This window comes from Idiotropiscis lumnitzeri, chromosome 13 (assembly GCF_059441095.1).
Source record: "Idiotropiscis lumnitzeri isolate Australia: NSW breed Sydney's pygmy pipehorse chromosome 13, RoL_Ilum_1.0, whole genome shotgun sequence".
NCBI lineage: Eukaryota > Metazoa > Chordata > Actinopteri > Syngnathiformes > Syngnathidae > Idiotropiscis > Idiotropiscis lumnitzeri.
Window position 1 is genome coordinate 11,364,848 of NC_142403.1, and position 13,980 is coordinate 11,378,827.

A 13,980-nucleotide genomic window follows, 5' to 3' on the forward strand; every position below is an offset into this window, starting at 1 on the left:
AAGTATTGAATATTACATTATTACAATACTATATTACATTATATTTGGTTATATTGCAATGGGAGAGTCAACGTAGAGTTGAATTTAGCCGAGACGCAATGACGGGATCACCAGCTGAAAAAAGTCCGAAGGAAATTGAAAATCGGGGTGTGCGTCGACGTGTCCATAAGGGTAGGCACGCACGCGCACACGCACACGGAGGCCGAGGTGGTGCTGGGTCACGTGACGTCCCAGCGAAGTGGGACACAAGTGTCACGTTGACTCTCTCACTTGACGGGTGAGTGCGGACATCATGCTGAGGTCTGAATGCAAGTTGGCAGATGCAAGCAGGACTGACAGACTGACTGACAACAGCTAAGAAAATGGAGAAAAAAAAATCCACCCCATAAAACGTATTGAAGCATCAGCATGGAAATAAGTTCTTCTTTCACTGGATATGATTACGTCTCACGTTTATTTGTGTGACGTTTTATTCCGTGTTTTCATATGCACATGTAACGTGTCACGTGCCAGTCAGCTTCTTTAAACAGATGCCCCATTTTCATCTGCTGTCGTCTGACTTAATTTCTTCCGATTAATTGTGTCGGCCTTGCTTGTGCTCCCTTGATGCTCATCTTCCATCGGGACCATTTAACCGAGATTGTCCTCTAGTCGGGCTCATTTTTCTTGCCATTTCCTCGTTGCTGACAACAAATAGTCGTCTACATCATGTGAGTTTTATACAACACTTGATTGGAGTTGAAGTTGTCCTCATCTGGTTTTATTCTTATTCTTATTCTTATTCTTATTATTATTATTACGGCCCGATTGGTGGAGTGGTAATACTGCACAATGGTACCTCTACAATACGGAAACATTTTACATATACGTCATATTTTTCTATATTGTAATTGCCTGTTACTGTAATACTAGCGTAGCTCATACGGCTGGAGCCAAATTCCTTGCGTTTTTTTTAACATTCTTGGCCAGTAAAGATGATTCTGATTCTGAATACTTTGATCCTTGCGGTGTTGAACTATTTTGGTTTATCCGAGTACCTTGTTTGCCTTTTTTTTTTCTCTTTAAATTAAATCTCCTTTTAAAGCACTTCCCTGCATTTTGCGTCCACAACTGACAGAAGTGAACATTAACTGCTGATGGCCAGGAAGTTTTGGAAAGTGCTTGATGAAGGTCAAAGTTGCACACGTGGGCGTTTTTCCACGCGCGGGTGCGTCATCTGACCCAGATTTGCCAGTGCACAGAGGCCCTGTGACAACATGGCATTTGATGGACACACACACACGCACACGCACACGCGCACACACACACTGTCAAAAGTGCACTCTGCGGGACAGTTGGTTGCATCTCTTTTCAAGTACTGGCCAGGAAGGAATTTCTGTATGATCTCCGGGAAGGACGTCTTTTTTTGTTGAGGCTGCTCCTTTTGGTGTCGCAAAAAAAAAAAAAGTCAAAGCGTAAATCCCTTCATGTTTGCTGATCTTGCTCGATGTCATGCACGACAGCGCATTTGAGCTGAAAAGTTTTGTGCAAGCGAGAAGACTTGGTTTCAGAGTTTTATAGGAGGTTGTCCCTCAAAACGGCAATAGTTTCACATCAAACAAATCCTGTCGGTCAGCTAGATGCAAATGCTTTTGTGATCAGTGGGATTCCACATCATTTGTCTCAACATGATTAGTAGTTTAAAAGTAAAGTCTCGGTTCATCTCTCAATGCAACAACATGTAGTGACAGGCAGAACAATTAAGTGCTCTTTCATGAGATAATTTACCGTTTATCCACATGTTGTTTGCAATAATTTATGGCTTTGTGTTCAATTAAACTGGCCCATATTTCACACTGAGTAAATATGTGATTAAATTAACTCCTATTCCATTGATGTTGTGTAAAATGTAAATAAAAGCAGAATATAATCATTCGTTCAAACTATCTTTCATTGAATATGCTAAAAAGGCAAGATATTTCATGTTTAAACTGATAAACATGATTGTTTTTAGTAAATAATCATTGACTAGGAATTTTATGGCTGCAAAACTTTCCAAAAAACTGGCTCAGGATCATCAGGTTCACTACTGTGTTATGTCGCATTTTCTTTGGACAACATTTAATAAATGTTTGCAAAGTGAGGGCACAAAATAATTTCTACGTGCAATTCTTTCCCGTTTTTGCGCGATATTTAGCTTCAGTGCTTTTTTTATTTTATTTTTTTTTAAATTCTATGCTTCATAATGCAGCGGCTACACATTTTCAATGGCTTGCGGGTCTGGACTGCTGGCAGGCCTGTCTACTGCTCGCACTCATTGAGGTTGGTGTTCGGCCTTGCCACTCACATGTAGTAATTAATCCAGATTCTCTGCATCTTTTGCTAATATTATGGACCACAGATTATGAAATCCCTAAATTCTTTGCCTTTTTTGCCTGCCGCATCTTTTTTTTAGAACGCGTAGCAGCCAGAGCATTCTAAGCAAATGATTATTTGCTAAAAACAATCAATCCCAACGTCAATGGAATTGGGGTTGTAAAATGAGTTCATCATTATTTCAATATTCAAATTATTTTAGGAATTTTTGTTTGCTGGTGTGCCATGAGATTTTTCTGATGAGTGCCTGACCGCAATAAAGGTTGAGAAACACTGCTACAGGTGAAGCTTTATTTTATTTTCCATTATTTGAGTTTATCTGTTTCATCTTTTCATAAAGCCTTCCATTGTTATTGCAAGTCTAACTATGTTCATGATCTAATAATATTGAAGCGCTGGAAAGTCATATGTTCTTATCTCATTTTCGTACATCACTCAGGTCCCGTAAGATCTGCCGGTGATATCAAAGAGAGTTGATAACAACCTCATTTTAATAAAAAAAAAATGGTCCAGAAAGAGTCGGATCGGAGGCAGCTGTAATAGAGGAACTTGTACTTTTTCAGCATTGCAGATGAGCGTCAAAGCTCATTTAATATATGCAGGCATAGATGTAGCGCTTTTGCGGTAATAGGCCGTGAGTGTACTCTGATCTGCAGCGTGTCTGTCCCACCAGCGGCTGCAGAGACGACGAAGACGTGCTGCGACTGCCACGGCTCACATTACAGTGCAAATGCTGGACAATGGCACGACGGTGCTCGTGGAACTTTGTGTGGTTCTGCATGTGTTGAGGCTGATTTAAAGAAGAAAAAAAAAGCAAGCAGACTGATCACGGCACAGGTCTTCAAAGTGTCTCATCTTCGGCTTTTTGGTCCCATTTGACATACATTTGCTGATTACTGTCACAATGGCATGGGCATTAGTGAGGAACAATTAGTATATATAAAACAAAAAAACGACACTTACATTGGGTCATAGTGTGTAGATCGATTAGCCGAACAACATTTTTTTTTTTGTCAGCAGTACTTAACTCTATATTATCAGGGCAAGTTTAAAACTGCTAGCAAGATTTGAATGTAGCCTCATTTCCTTCCTCGAGTGTCTGATCAGTCACATCAATGACGATTCTCAAACATGAGCATTCGTAATGGCATGCGATTAGAAAAGCGCAATGTTGAACGACATGAATATTCACACAGAACGCATACCTAACTTGCAGCGCTAGCGGTACTAAGCTAGCATTAGCACTGTAGCCGACTGACAGTAGGCACAGTTACTACGTTGCTAGCCTTTTTGTTTGTAATGAATATTACTATGACGGGAAATCTTTTGTGTTTTTAAAGTTTTTTTTTTTTTTGTAATGTATAATCAGTTAAAAATCCGAGATGATAAACGTTCCCGTCAAGCATAAATGTTGCTGATTCCGCGCCGCTTCAGAATCCTCTCCTCTGCTTTCACGCTGCTTCTGTTTGTGTGTCTGATTCCCAGTTGTTATTAAACTAGGGCCGTTTTTGTTTTTTAACTTTCTGGAGGCGGATATTCCGCTGTAGTTTCAACAAAGTTCTCTTTTTTCAAATCTTTTTTGACTGATGGTTAGCAAAGTCTGTTTGTGAGCTTTAAGCATAATTTGAAGAATACTATAATCCACTAATTCACCAAATTTGAAGGAATAGTGGATTTGTTGGTTCTCTATGATTAACTCAGTTTTGTGATTCTACAGAACGGCGCCATGTCTAATTCCCATTATGTCAATCTTTTCTTTTTGGTCATTTTAAACCATTTTCTCGCCCCTTGGGGGATACAATTTGTCTCTATTTCACTTCCATTATCATCACTCGTCTCGATCGCAAATCAAATTGTCTGTCCGAACGCGCGACGCCATCAGCTTGCTTCGTCTAATTGCAGGGAGCAGATCCTTTATGAGAAAAATGATTCTGCTGAGAGGAGGCAAAACAATGGATGCAAATGCTGTTTCTATTGATCGGCCACCGTCTACGTCGTCGCTGCAGTCGGGGCTGTGTTTACCTTTTCCCGTCCTAAGGTCTGATATGTGGTCAGATTGAGAGGTCCGAGTGGCCATATTAGCCAGCGTAGGAGAACTCGTAGTACGACGACGTGATGGCAGCATAACCGTAAATACATGCGGCGCTCCTCCACAGATATGCGCTGTTTCAGAAGAAGAGTGTCAAACAAGGCCATTAACTTTTTGGCCCACACAGGCGAACAGCAGAAAAAAAAAATAGAGAAGCACATTTATCACTGCAGCTTGTATGGAAGCACTCAGACAAAAAAAAGGACACAAAATAAAAGAAGAATGTTGGACTTTACAGCTTGAAAATGAGCATTTAGCAACATTGCGCTCGGAAAGGAATGTGTCAATGCGGCTGGGATTTTCTCCCTTTTTTTTTTCGTTTCCCACCAGCAAGGGTTTGTTTGTGTGCCGCTCACAACATCATCCACGTCTTTGTTTGGTTTTATTTGGTGTTAGGTCTTGTTGAGTCTTTTTGTTTCCACGTCTGTTTGCATGTGTCATCTCATCAGCTTCGTCAGCCACTTGTGTCTTGTCCAGCTGTTCCTCGTTGTCGCCTTAGTTGGCTTGCATTAAGTTTCTTGCTTTCTTTCTTTGTGCTTGCTGCGTCATGACTTGTTTTCTTTTGCAGTAAGTCTATCCCCACTTTTGCTTTGTAAATTTAAAACTCGTTTTTGGACTTTTTTTTGTTGTTGATTATAATCTTCCAGTACCCCTTTTGCCTTTTTTTTAGTCAATAACTAGTTTTTGGATGCTCCAGTTTTTGCTACGCACTTCCTTGCATGTACCTCTTTAGAGACTGGCTTGATGGAAACGTGAACTAGAAAGAAGACCTAAAATTAGGTGTGGGCTGGTCACACTTTGAGACAATTTAAGATTCTTCAGGAAATTCCAGGAAACATGTTTTTGGAATGTGGGAGAAAGGCAAAGTGGCTACCTGAGAAAAACCTGCATAAGGATGGCAAGGATATGCAAATTCTACACTGGCAGGGCGGAGCCATGCAGGACTTGAACCTCCAACCTTCGAGGCAGGTGCGTGCTGTACGCTTTTCTATCATGGATCTTTCCATTTAGGGTAAAATTGGATATGTGTGTGCTGGGTCGCAAGCAACAATGTGAAAGCAAGTTTTATCAGAATCAAATTGAGCATTTGGAAGTAATTTAAATTCAAGGACAAAATCACATTTTTAGACACTCACGGTGAGATCTCAGAAAATCAGATCATGTTGTTATTGGCTGTGCTAATAAAGGACATGTTGATCCATGGCTCCATGTGAAATGCCGCTTATTGATTATCCAGCTCAACGGTGGCTCAAGCCTTGGCGGAGGTTTCCTTCGGGCAGTTTTGCAAGTCCTGTTTGCGAACGTGCTGACAGATGACCTGAGCCACCGTGGCAGCTAATCCATGGGACAGAATCAGGATGGAACTTGGCTCCAAAGGATGAGCCCGCTTGCTTACAGTTTGTGTCCTGCTGCTCTCCAGCGCCTATCAATAAGCTTAATGATGATGAAGGCGCTGTTAGATTAACTTTCCACGCTTGGAGCAAGCCGGATCAGTCACTGTGCATTAGCATAAAGAAAATTGTTGACTGTTAATCATGAAAAAAAAAAAGAATCTTCTGGAAGTCCCCTGAGAAATTACAGGTCAGCTTGTCCACAGCCTTAGGATTTTTTATTTATTTATTTTTTTCCCTCCTAACTTCGTTTTCCTCTACTTACCAACATGACAGGTAGTGTAGATGAGCTTGTGAATGAATAGCTCCTTCCTCTAGCAATCGTTTTTAAGGTCAGAAAGGTAGAGGAGCAAAGGTGATTTATGAATGGAGGCGAAGGTGGAACGAGAATAAGGACAAGTGGGGAAAGATGAGGTCTCATAACACGGATGAATGAAAAACTGAGTGGGAACATTTGAGATGAGAGCGAGTGCAAAGTAACCACTGAAAGAGAAAAGGAAGGCAGTGCACCGAAAGCTATTCCACTTTGCTCAAGACCTTCACCAAGGCTTCAAAAGAATGCTGGAGTCAGACGGGATCATTAGTGTTTTGTTAAATCACCTTTGCAGCAGCATACAGCTTGATATAAAGAGATTGGTCAAGTAGATTTTATTTGACCAAATTGAACAGACACTTTCTAATAACTACACACTAATAATCAGAGCGGGGAACGAGACAATTTTTTGCCGGTCCCCCGCCCTCCGGCCGCTATCTTAAAGTCCATAAAAATTGTTGGCCCCCGACCCGTTCCATATTCTGACGTCACATAAATCGCACCTCCCACCTGCTACTGAGGCATACCATTACAAGAGCGGGGGGCAATACTATTACCCCTATAAAAATCAGTAGCGGACTAATTTACTACTCAAATGCACTTACCTTATTATGAGCTTATTGTGGTGGTAAATGATTCGTCAAACCGAAGTCGGTTAACGGTGTGACTTCCCCTCTTTTCTCTATGTCTGTTGTATTGCCCCCCTCCTTCTTGTAATGGTATGCCCCAGTGGCACGTGGGAGGCACGGGATACGTGATGTCAGAATAAGGAAATACGGGCACGCTTGAACGCAAACTGCTGTCTCAAGTCTCTACATACGCAAACAGTTGCTAGTAGCTCTTGTGACTGGTCCTGAGGCAATTTTTGTCGTTTGCCCATTTCGCGAGTAGGTTCATCACACGCACGAGAGCCGATTCGTGGGCCGGACTAAAATTCAACCTCCGGCATTCGTTAATCAAACCCTTTTTAAAAATTTCCCTCCTGCCTGTTTTAGGCGTCACCCTATTCCAACACACCTGCTTATGATCAGCTCATGAGCAAGGTTTGCAAAAGCCTGATGCGGATCCTGATGATCGGAATCAGGTGTGTTGCAGAGGGGCTCTCGAGCACGCCTGCTCCAAATTACCTGAAGATGTGAACGTGAGTTTGAATGGTTGCTTGTTGACGCTGCTTCTGACCAGTTGGGATCGGCTCCAGTTCGCCAACGGCAGTTACCAGGACAAGCACAAGGCAGTAAATCAACAAAAACAAAAAAATAATTTTCGCAGGAAAGAAAATGCGATGAAAACTCTTTGGCAAAGCGATGAAGCATGATTCATCTTCTGCCGCAAATAAAGTTGGACTTCATCATTAAACATCTTTTCATTAAGCTTCATTAAACTCTGCCGGAATTTTGATGACCTGTGGTAAGCAGCAGTTAAGCGCTCATGAATGGGCTTGAAATGAGTCTAGCTAAAGTTTGCTTGATCTTGTGATTATTTGCAATTTACAACTTTTAAAGGCCACAATGAAAAATCTAAATATGCAAGGAGGGGAAAATAAAGCTTCAAAAATATTCAGAGAATGAATTTCCAGTCTTCCAAGTATATTTGTTTGGAAGTACATCTAATTAGCTGTGTTGTTATAAATGTGACACAATGACAAAAGTGCAGTTCAGTATATGGCGGAGAGAGAGAAAGAGCTTAGCAGTTTCTAAGAATGTCCATTAAATTCTTTTGGTGTGGCTCTGAAACTCCTTCGTTGCCACAAACTTCCCCACTCAGTAAGAAAGGCAAAAAGTCGTCGACAGAGCCTCTCAGCAAAAGTCACGTTAACACACTTGAATGTTCTTCATCGTTGAGTGTTTCCTTTCTTGCAATCTCCTGCCAAATTCCACTAATGTCAAGCTGCTACAGTACAGAATCCCCACAAGGCTAATCATGCTTCAAGGAATAATTGCAGTCATTTAAAAGCAATGCATGAATGGAACTTGATAATGTGACTTCATTGTCCCCACAGACTTTGATTTCCCAGTGAACCTCCACAGCCTACTTAGAGCCAGCGGGCAATCAGGTCCCCTCATTTTTGTTTAGATTACTCGCCATTATTACACGAGATGTATTGTATTGTGAAGTAAAGTTGTAAAAAAAAATGTGTTTACACTGTCAATAAAAATTCGGAGTACGCATGTCAAGAGTCAGTTCTCTGCCGATCCATCCAGCGAGAGGAAAAAAAGGGTTGTTTCCCAAGAAAGCGCTTATGGGTCCATAAAGGGCGTGACACAGTCAGCGTGGTCGGCCCTGTGACGGATTGTACCCGACCTGTCTGCCGGACTAAATAGAGACATTAGCGGTTCTATTGCCGAGGCTTACTGGCCTATGAAATGTGCAGCAAGGCATTGTCCTGGGCCTCGGCATAGAGTGATGAATGGTTTATATTCTTGTGGAAAGCATATTAAAGTCAGATGGCATGATGGATAGCGGCCGGGAGATAGCACGTGGGGGAGGGGGTGGGAGTCAGATGAGGGGCTGGATTAAGGAGAGAGGCGAGGTGCCGTTTGATAAAATATGCAAAGGGCGGAAATTAAAAAGCCAGATGAAAATATTCCAAACGTTCCGTTTTTTGCATGGAGAGCGTTAAGGCAATTTTGAATGTTTCATGCAACCGGCCGCTTCAGGCGTCAGCACGTCTGGTCTTTGTCAGCCTCACACCTTCGGCCGAAACGCTAATGTGCATTTGCTTCACTTCGCACAGTCCGAGCGTGCTCGCAAAGGCAACATTTACATTCGACTTGATGCCTCATAAACATGAGTAGTGTAGAACCATGAATGTTTTACTGAACTATTCAATCTTGTGACGGCAAATAGTACAGCTACTGTGCTACAGTATTAGAATTTGGCTTTGCAAAGTATGAAAATTATTTTGGAAGTAAATGAAAATGTCAGAGCTTGGCAGCCCGGGAACGGAACTGTGCCGCCCTCCGGCCTGACCGGTAGTCCATTTTTGGAGCAGAGGATGGATGGGTGACAAATTTTAAAAAAGGATTCGATTAACAAAGGCCGGAGGCGGATTTTAGCCCCGCCCAAGAATCGGCCCTCGTTACGTATGATGAACCTACTCGCAAAATGGGCAAATGACAAAAATTGCCTCCGAATGCGTCAAAAGCGCCGCGATCAACTGTGCGTATTTACTTGCATTGGGCATGTTCGTGGAGAAGAAGAAAGAAGAAGGAGGAGATGAAGAAGGACAAGTAGGAGAAGAAAACCAACAATGAATATTAAATTAGCCAGCTAATGATCTTTAAATAAACCTCTGCCCTTCGCATCTCTCCTGCAGCGGGGTCATGTACGAACAATTTTTTTTGGGAGGGTGTGGTGGCCAGAACGGGTTCAGGGGCCGACAATTTTTTTGAATGTGGTGGCTTTAAATATTTGCTTAACGTTCTGCAGCGCCGCTATGACATCACCTCACGTCCTCACTAAAGTGGAAACATCTTCCCAAGTCACTTTGTTTTTAAATAAAAAATGCAAACTTGATTCAACATAAATTCAGGAAGTATTATGTCTTAGTCCTTCCAACTCGGCGTGAAAATGAATGATGCATTTCATATTTTTTAATTGAGGAAGCAGCCATGGGAATTGTTTACTCATTGGAAACCTTTAAATAATTCAAGACTTTCTGAATAAAGAATGAAGCATTTCACGTGGCCACATTCTGCTGCAGGGCATAAAATGAATCCTTAAATTACGCTCATCAAGGTCATAGGTGGTGCAAATGTTGCAATAAAAGCAAACTGTTGAGGCATGATGGATGGATGTTGAAGAACACAAATGGAATCCTCCTCTACTTGTTTCTGTCACATTTTGTCGCTTTTTATTTTGGTTAATCTAATTTGTGTTTTGTGACTGATAGCTTGATGATTCGCAATTTCTAATCCAGTGTAGTACACATCATATTTTCAGCAATTTCATGATTTGTTCCAGAAAGCATCATCACCCAGACAGTGCACTGACATTTTAGATTGAATCCCGCCTAATGCAAAGTTTAATGACTGATTTAGCGTGCGTCAATCGGATGAAAAAAAAAATTAAAAAAAAGAGATGATCGATTGGGCTTTTATTTTGAATGCTAAATGCTGGCAGGTTTCTGGTCATTTCAGCAAATTCCTGGGCAATCTTATCTTGAAAAAAAATGAGATAAAAGAAATAAAAAATAGCGGCTGCCAGCAGGGATGCACTGAGGCCAAATTTTTGCCTGGAAATAAAATGAATCAAACTGTTGTTGATGCTGAGTTCCAGATCGACGTTCCCTTGCTTGGCACGTATGCTTGCTCGAGCAGTTTGGTTCGTTCATCAACGGTCGTTCTGTTGCAAGGTTTGTCAAAATGTGATCTCGTTTCAAGAAACTTCCCATGGATGACATCAATTGTGGTTGGCAGGTGTGCAACGCTACTCTAATGACAACTGATGAGCCGTGAGCGAGGGAATTATACGCCAAAACGGCTAAGCCTAAGCAGTCAAATACTGATTCTGGCCTCACGATTGTTCAAATGGTCGCTACCTGCAGTGGTGGGCCGTGCATTTCACAAGTTAGCTTTCAGTGAAGTCCTCCTTAGTCCGACTTGAATAAATCCCCCTCATAATAGAAACGCCCGCACGATGGTATCTGAAGGCCTCGGACGGCTCGCGCGTGCGACTGGTATTATGAAATCTGCCTGGCAACACAGGCTAACTGAATTCTGATTGGATTCCAACTCTCACCTAAAAATAGAACACGAGGATATAATTTGACATCACTGCGACAAATATAATGAAATTATCTTTTATCGTAATTATGATCATGATTTCTTGATTACGTTAGGCCAGCAAAGAAAGGCCTTGAACCCGCCCTGCTACGGCAATACTGACAAGCACATCATACAAAATGTCATGAAGTGATTTCAGTGTGTCGTTTCTGACATAATGATGACATAGATTGTGATACTGTTTTTTTATTTGCTCATGAAACTTGAGTTTCTACCATCTGAGGAGTCGGAGCAACAGTTGGAAGGTATTAAACATTGAGATTGAAAGCTTGGCTTAAAACTAAGGGGAAGCATTTGAACCCGATTCCCTTCCAAGTGCACTTTGTCCAGTCGGTAGCAAAGCACCAAAGAAATAAAAGGTTTCCTCTCGATGGCCGTGACAGCAGAGGACACGCGTGTCCAAAGAACAGGCACAGAGGGACGACAAGCCTGCAAAGTTTTGCAATCATGTGCACACAAATGGACTGATTCAGCTCAGCGTCAGCTGCACAATTAATCGAACGTTAGACTAAGCGAAACCTTCAGTTGGAGGACTGACACGATACAATTTTGCAAGGTTCTTCCGGGCGCCATCAGCCGAATCCCTCTACAGTAAATTGCACGCACACGCACACACACAATACAGAGGGGACCCGAGACTCACAAGGTCAATGGCGAGAAACCAGCTCGCATTCCCAGCAGGTTTCGATGACTTTCACGTGTTGTCGGCTCACTTTGCCTCAATCATGTGTTTTTCTGTTCATGTTTTTGTCATGATCCATGCGCCGACGGCATGGATTACGGCCTCCGGGGACACGGAGCCTCGGGGAAGAGTGAGGAGATTACCAGCTGCCTGTCAAATCCCCCACACATACAAAATACACTCACACACACACACGCGTCCTCACTCTGTGGGTTAAAAACGGATGTCGGTCCTCACATCATAATAAGTACAAACACACACACACACACACACACACCCCCACGCACACAACATTCATCGAAAATATATGCGATGAGGTTAATAAGATGGGAAATGTTTTTCAACAAATAAGATTAAGGTCTAAATGGAGCCTCGTACAGGAAACAATCTCATGGAGAGACACACAACACAATCTGTAATGCATTGACCTACACACACGCACGCATGCGTGCACACACACATACGCCTCAAATGTCTCTACTCACGCACTCACGGGCGTTTGTGCTCCCTAATGTGACGCTGCCAATTAGTTCCGAGAGAAAATTGCTTTCATTAAAAGTACCGTGTTAATTAATTAATTGCAAGTCCATTCGGGTGGTCAAAGGTTTGAACGTTTCCGTCCACACGCACGATGACGCTCATCAAGCACTTCCTACGTTGTGTACTATAACTAAATAACTTATTGACTGTGTTGAGCTGTGGAATGAATGAAGAGGCCCTTGCATAGAAGCGCTTTCATAAATAATTGAAGAGCGTACAATACGTACTCAATCTTTTGGCACAGCAACACCAGCGGCAAAAAGACACACACGGAGCTCGGTTGCAGTTTTCATGGCAAGTTTGCATGCTCCCTCGTGGAAACTTTTGAAGCTGATCTCAGCTGATGAGGTGAAAGGTGAGCTATGGCAAGGCTCCTTTTTTTTTTGTTTGTTTGTGTTTCTTATCAATGCTTTTCTTAACTGACATTAAATGTACATTCGCAAGTCATTTTAGTAAATAACTTTTTCTTTTTTTCTTTACTTTGCTTTGAAATGTCTTCAATTGTTTGGTTTTGTAAATGCCTTTAAATTTGATATGTTTAATCACGTGAAGCACAATTTTGTGTGGGAATTGAAAAATTATAGTTTCCTTCCATTTCAACTTCAATAGAAGGTACAATTCTGATCAACACACAAAAGTCAACAAATGTGATTTTTTTTTCCCCTGGGGTTGACTTGACGCTGGCAATCACACAACTTTGATGAATGTGCTTTGCACGGGTGCCTCACGCAGATTCTGGCTACAAATGTCAGCTCAGACTTTCCTGTCTGGAGTTTACATTTTAATGTTTACTGAAAATGTGTTTTTATAACGTTCAAACCTCGTAATTGTCTAATGGCTCGGTTGTAAAAGTGAGTCTCGGTTTGATTTTGCACTTTGTTTTGAAGGACGCATTTTGGTTTGTAAGAAGAAGGTTAACTAAACGCAAAACAAACCGCCTATATTTTCTGAAAAAAAAACATATTTAATGACATTTCAAATGAGACAAGAAGAGCTTGAATCTTTGTAGCAATACATTATTTTATATTTTAGCTTTTCTTTTTTTTCTTTTAGGAAATAAAAAGAAGTCGCAGTTTGAATAGTGTGAATTATCATGTTGTAAAAATAATGGCAGTTGCTTCATTGCTTTGGCTCCACTTGAAGAAGTCGTGAGGTGGATATGATACCTTTTTTTGCCCACCAATGACAAACTTTTGATCCTCTACATATCTAAAAAATGATTCTCTTTTCAGAGCAATAACTCAAGTCATGTATCTCCTTCCGGCTGGTCACTTCATGAAGACCACACATCGTCTGTGACAACATTTTCATGAGCGCATCAAATAGGGCTACTACTTACTATTCAAATCCACTCAAACCAACCTCCGGCCTTTGTTAATCAAACCCTTTTTTTTAATTTGTCACCCCAATCCTCTCACCGCAAAAATTGCCGTCCAGCCGGGCCGGATGGCTGGACCGTTCCACCCCCGGGACGGACTGCCCAGCTCTGTCAAAGATATTCTTGTTGCACGTTCTGCATTTCAGCACCTTACATTTTGGTTTCTTTTCTTCACTGCTGATCAATTCAAAGGGCAGTTGACATTTAGCAGCCCGTGCCGGCACACACAGCAAACAGGGCAACAAAGTTCCACACAAGTCAAATGGAAGTGGCACCCCGACTTGCAAAAGGCCACACGCAGTCATAAATGGAACTGAGACGTCTTTTCACATGCTCGACTGGTCCTCGTTGCGATTGGGTCGTTTCCTGCCAGCAACAAGAAACTGTAGCTAAAAGTCGTACGAGGGGATGGCGCCAGCAGCAACTGGAAAGCGTGGCAGCAGGCGGC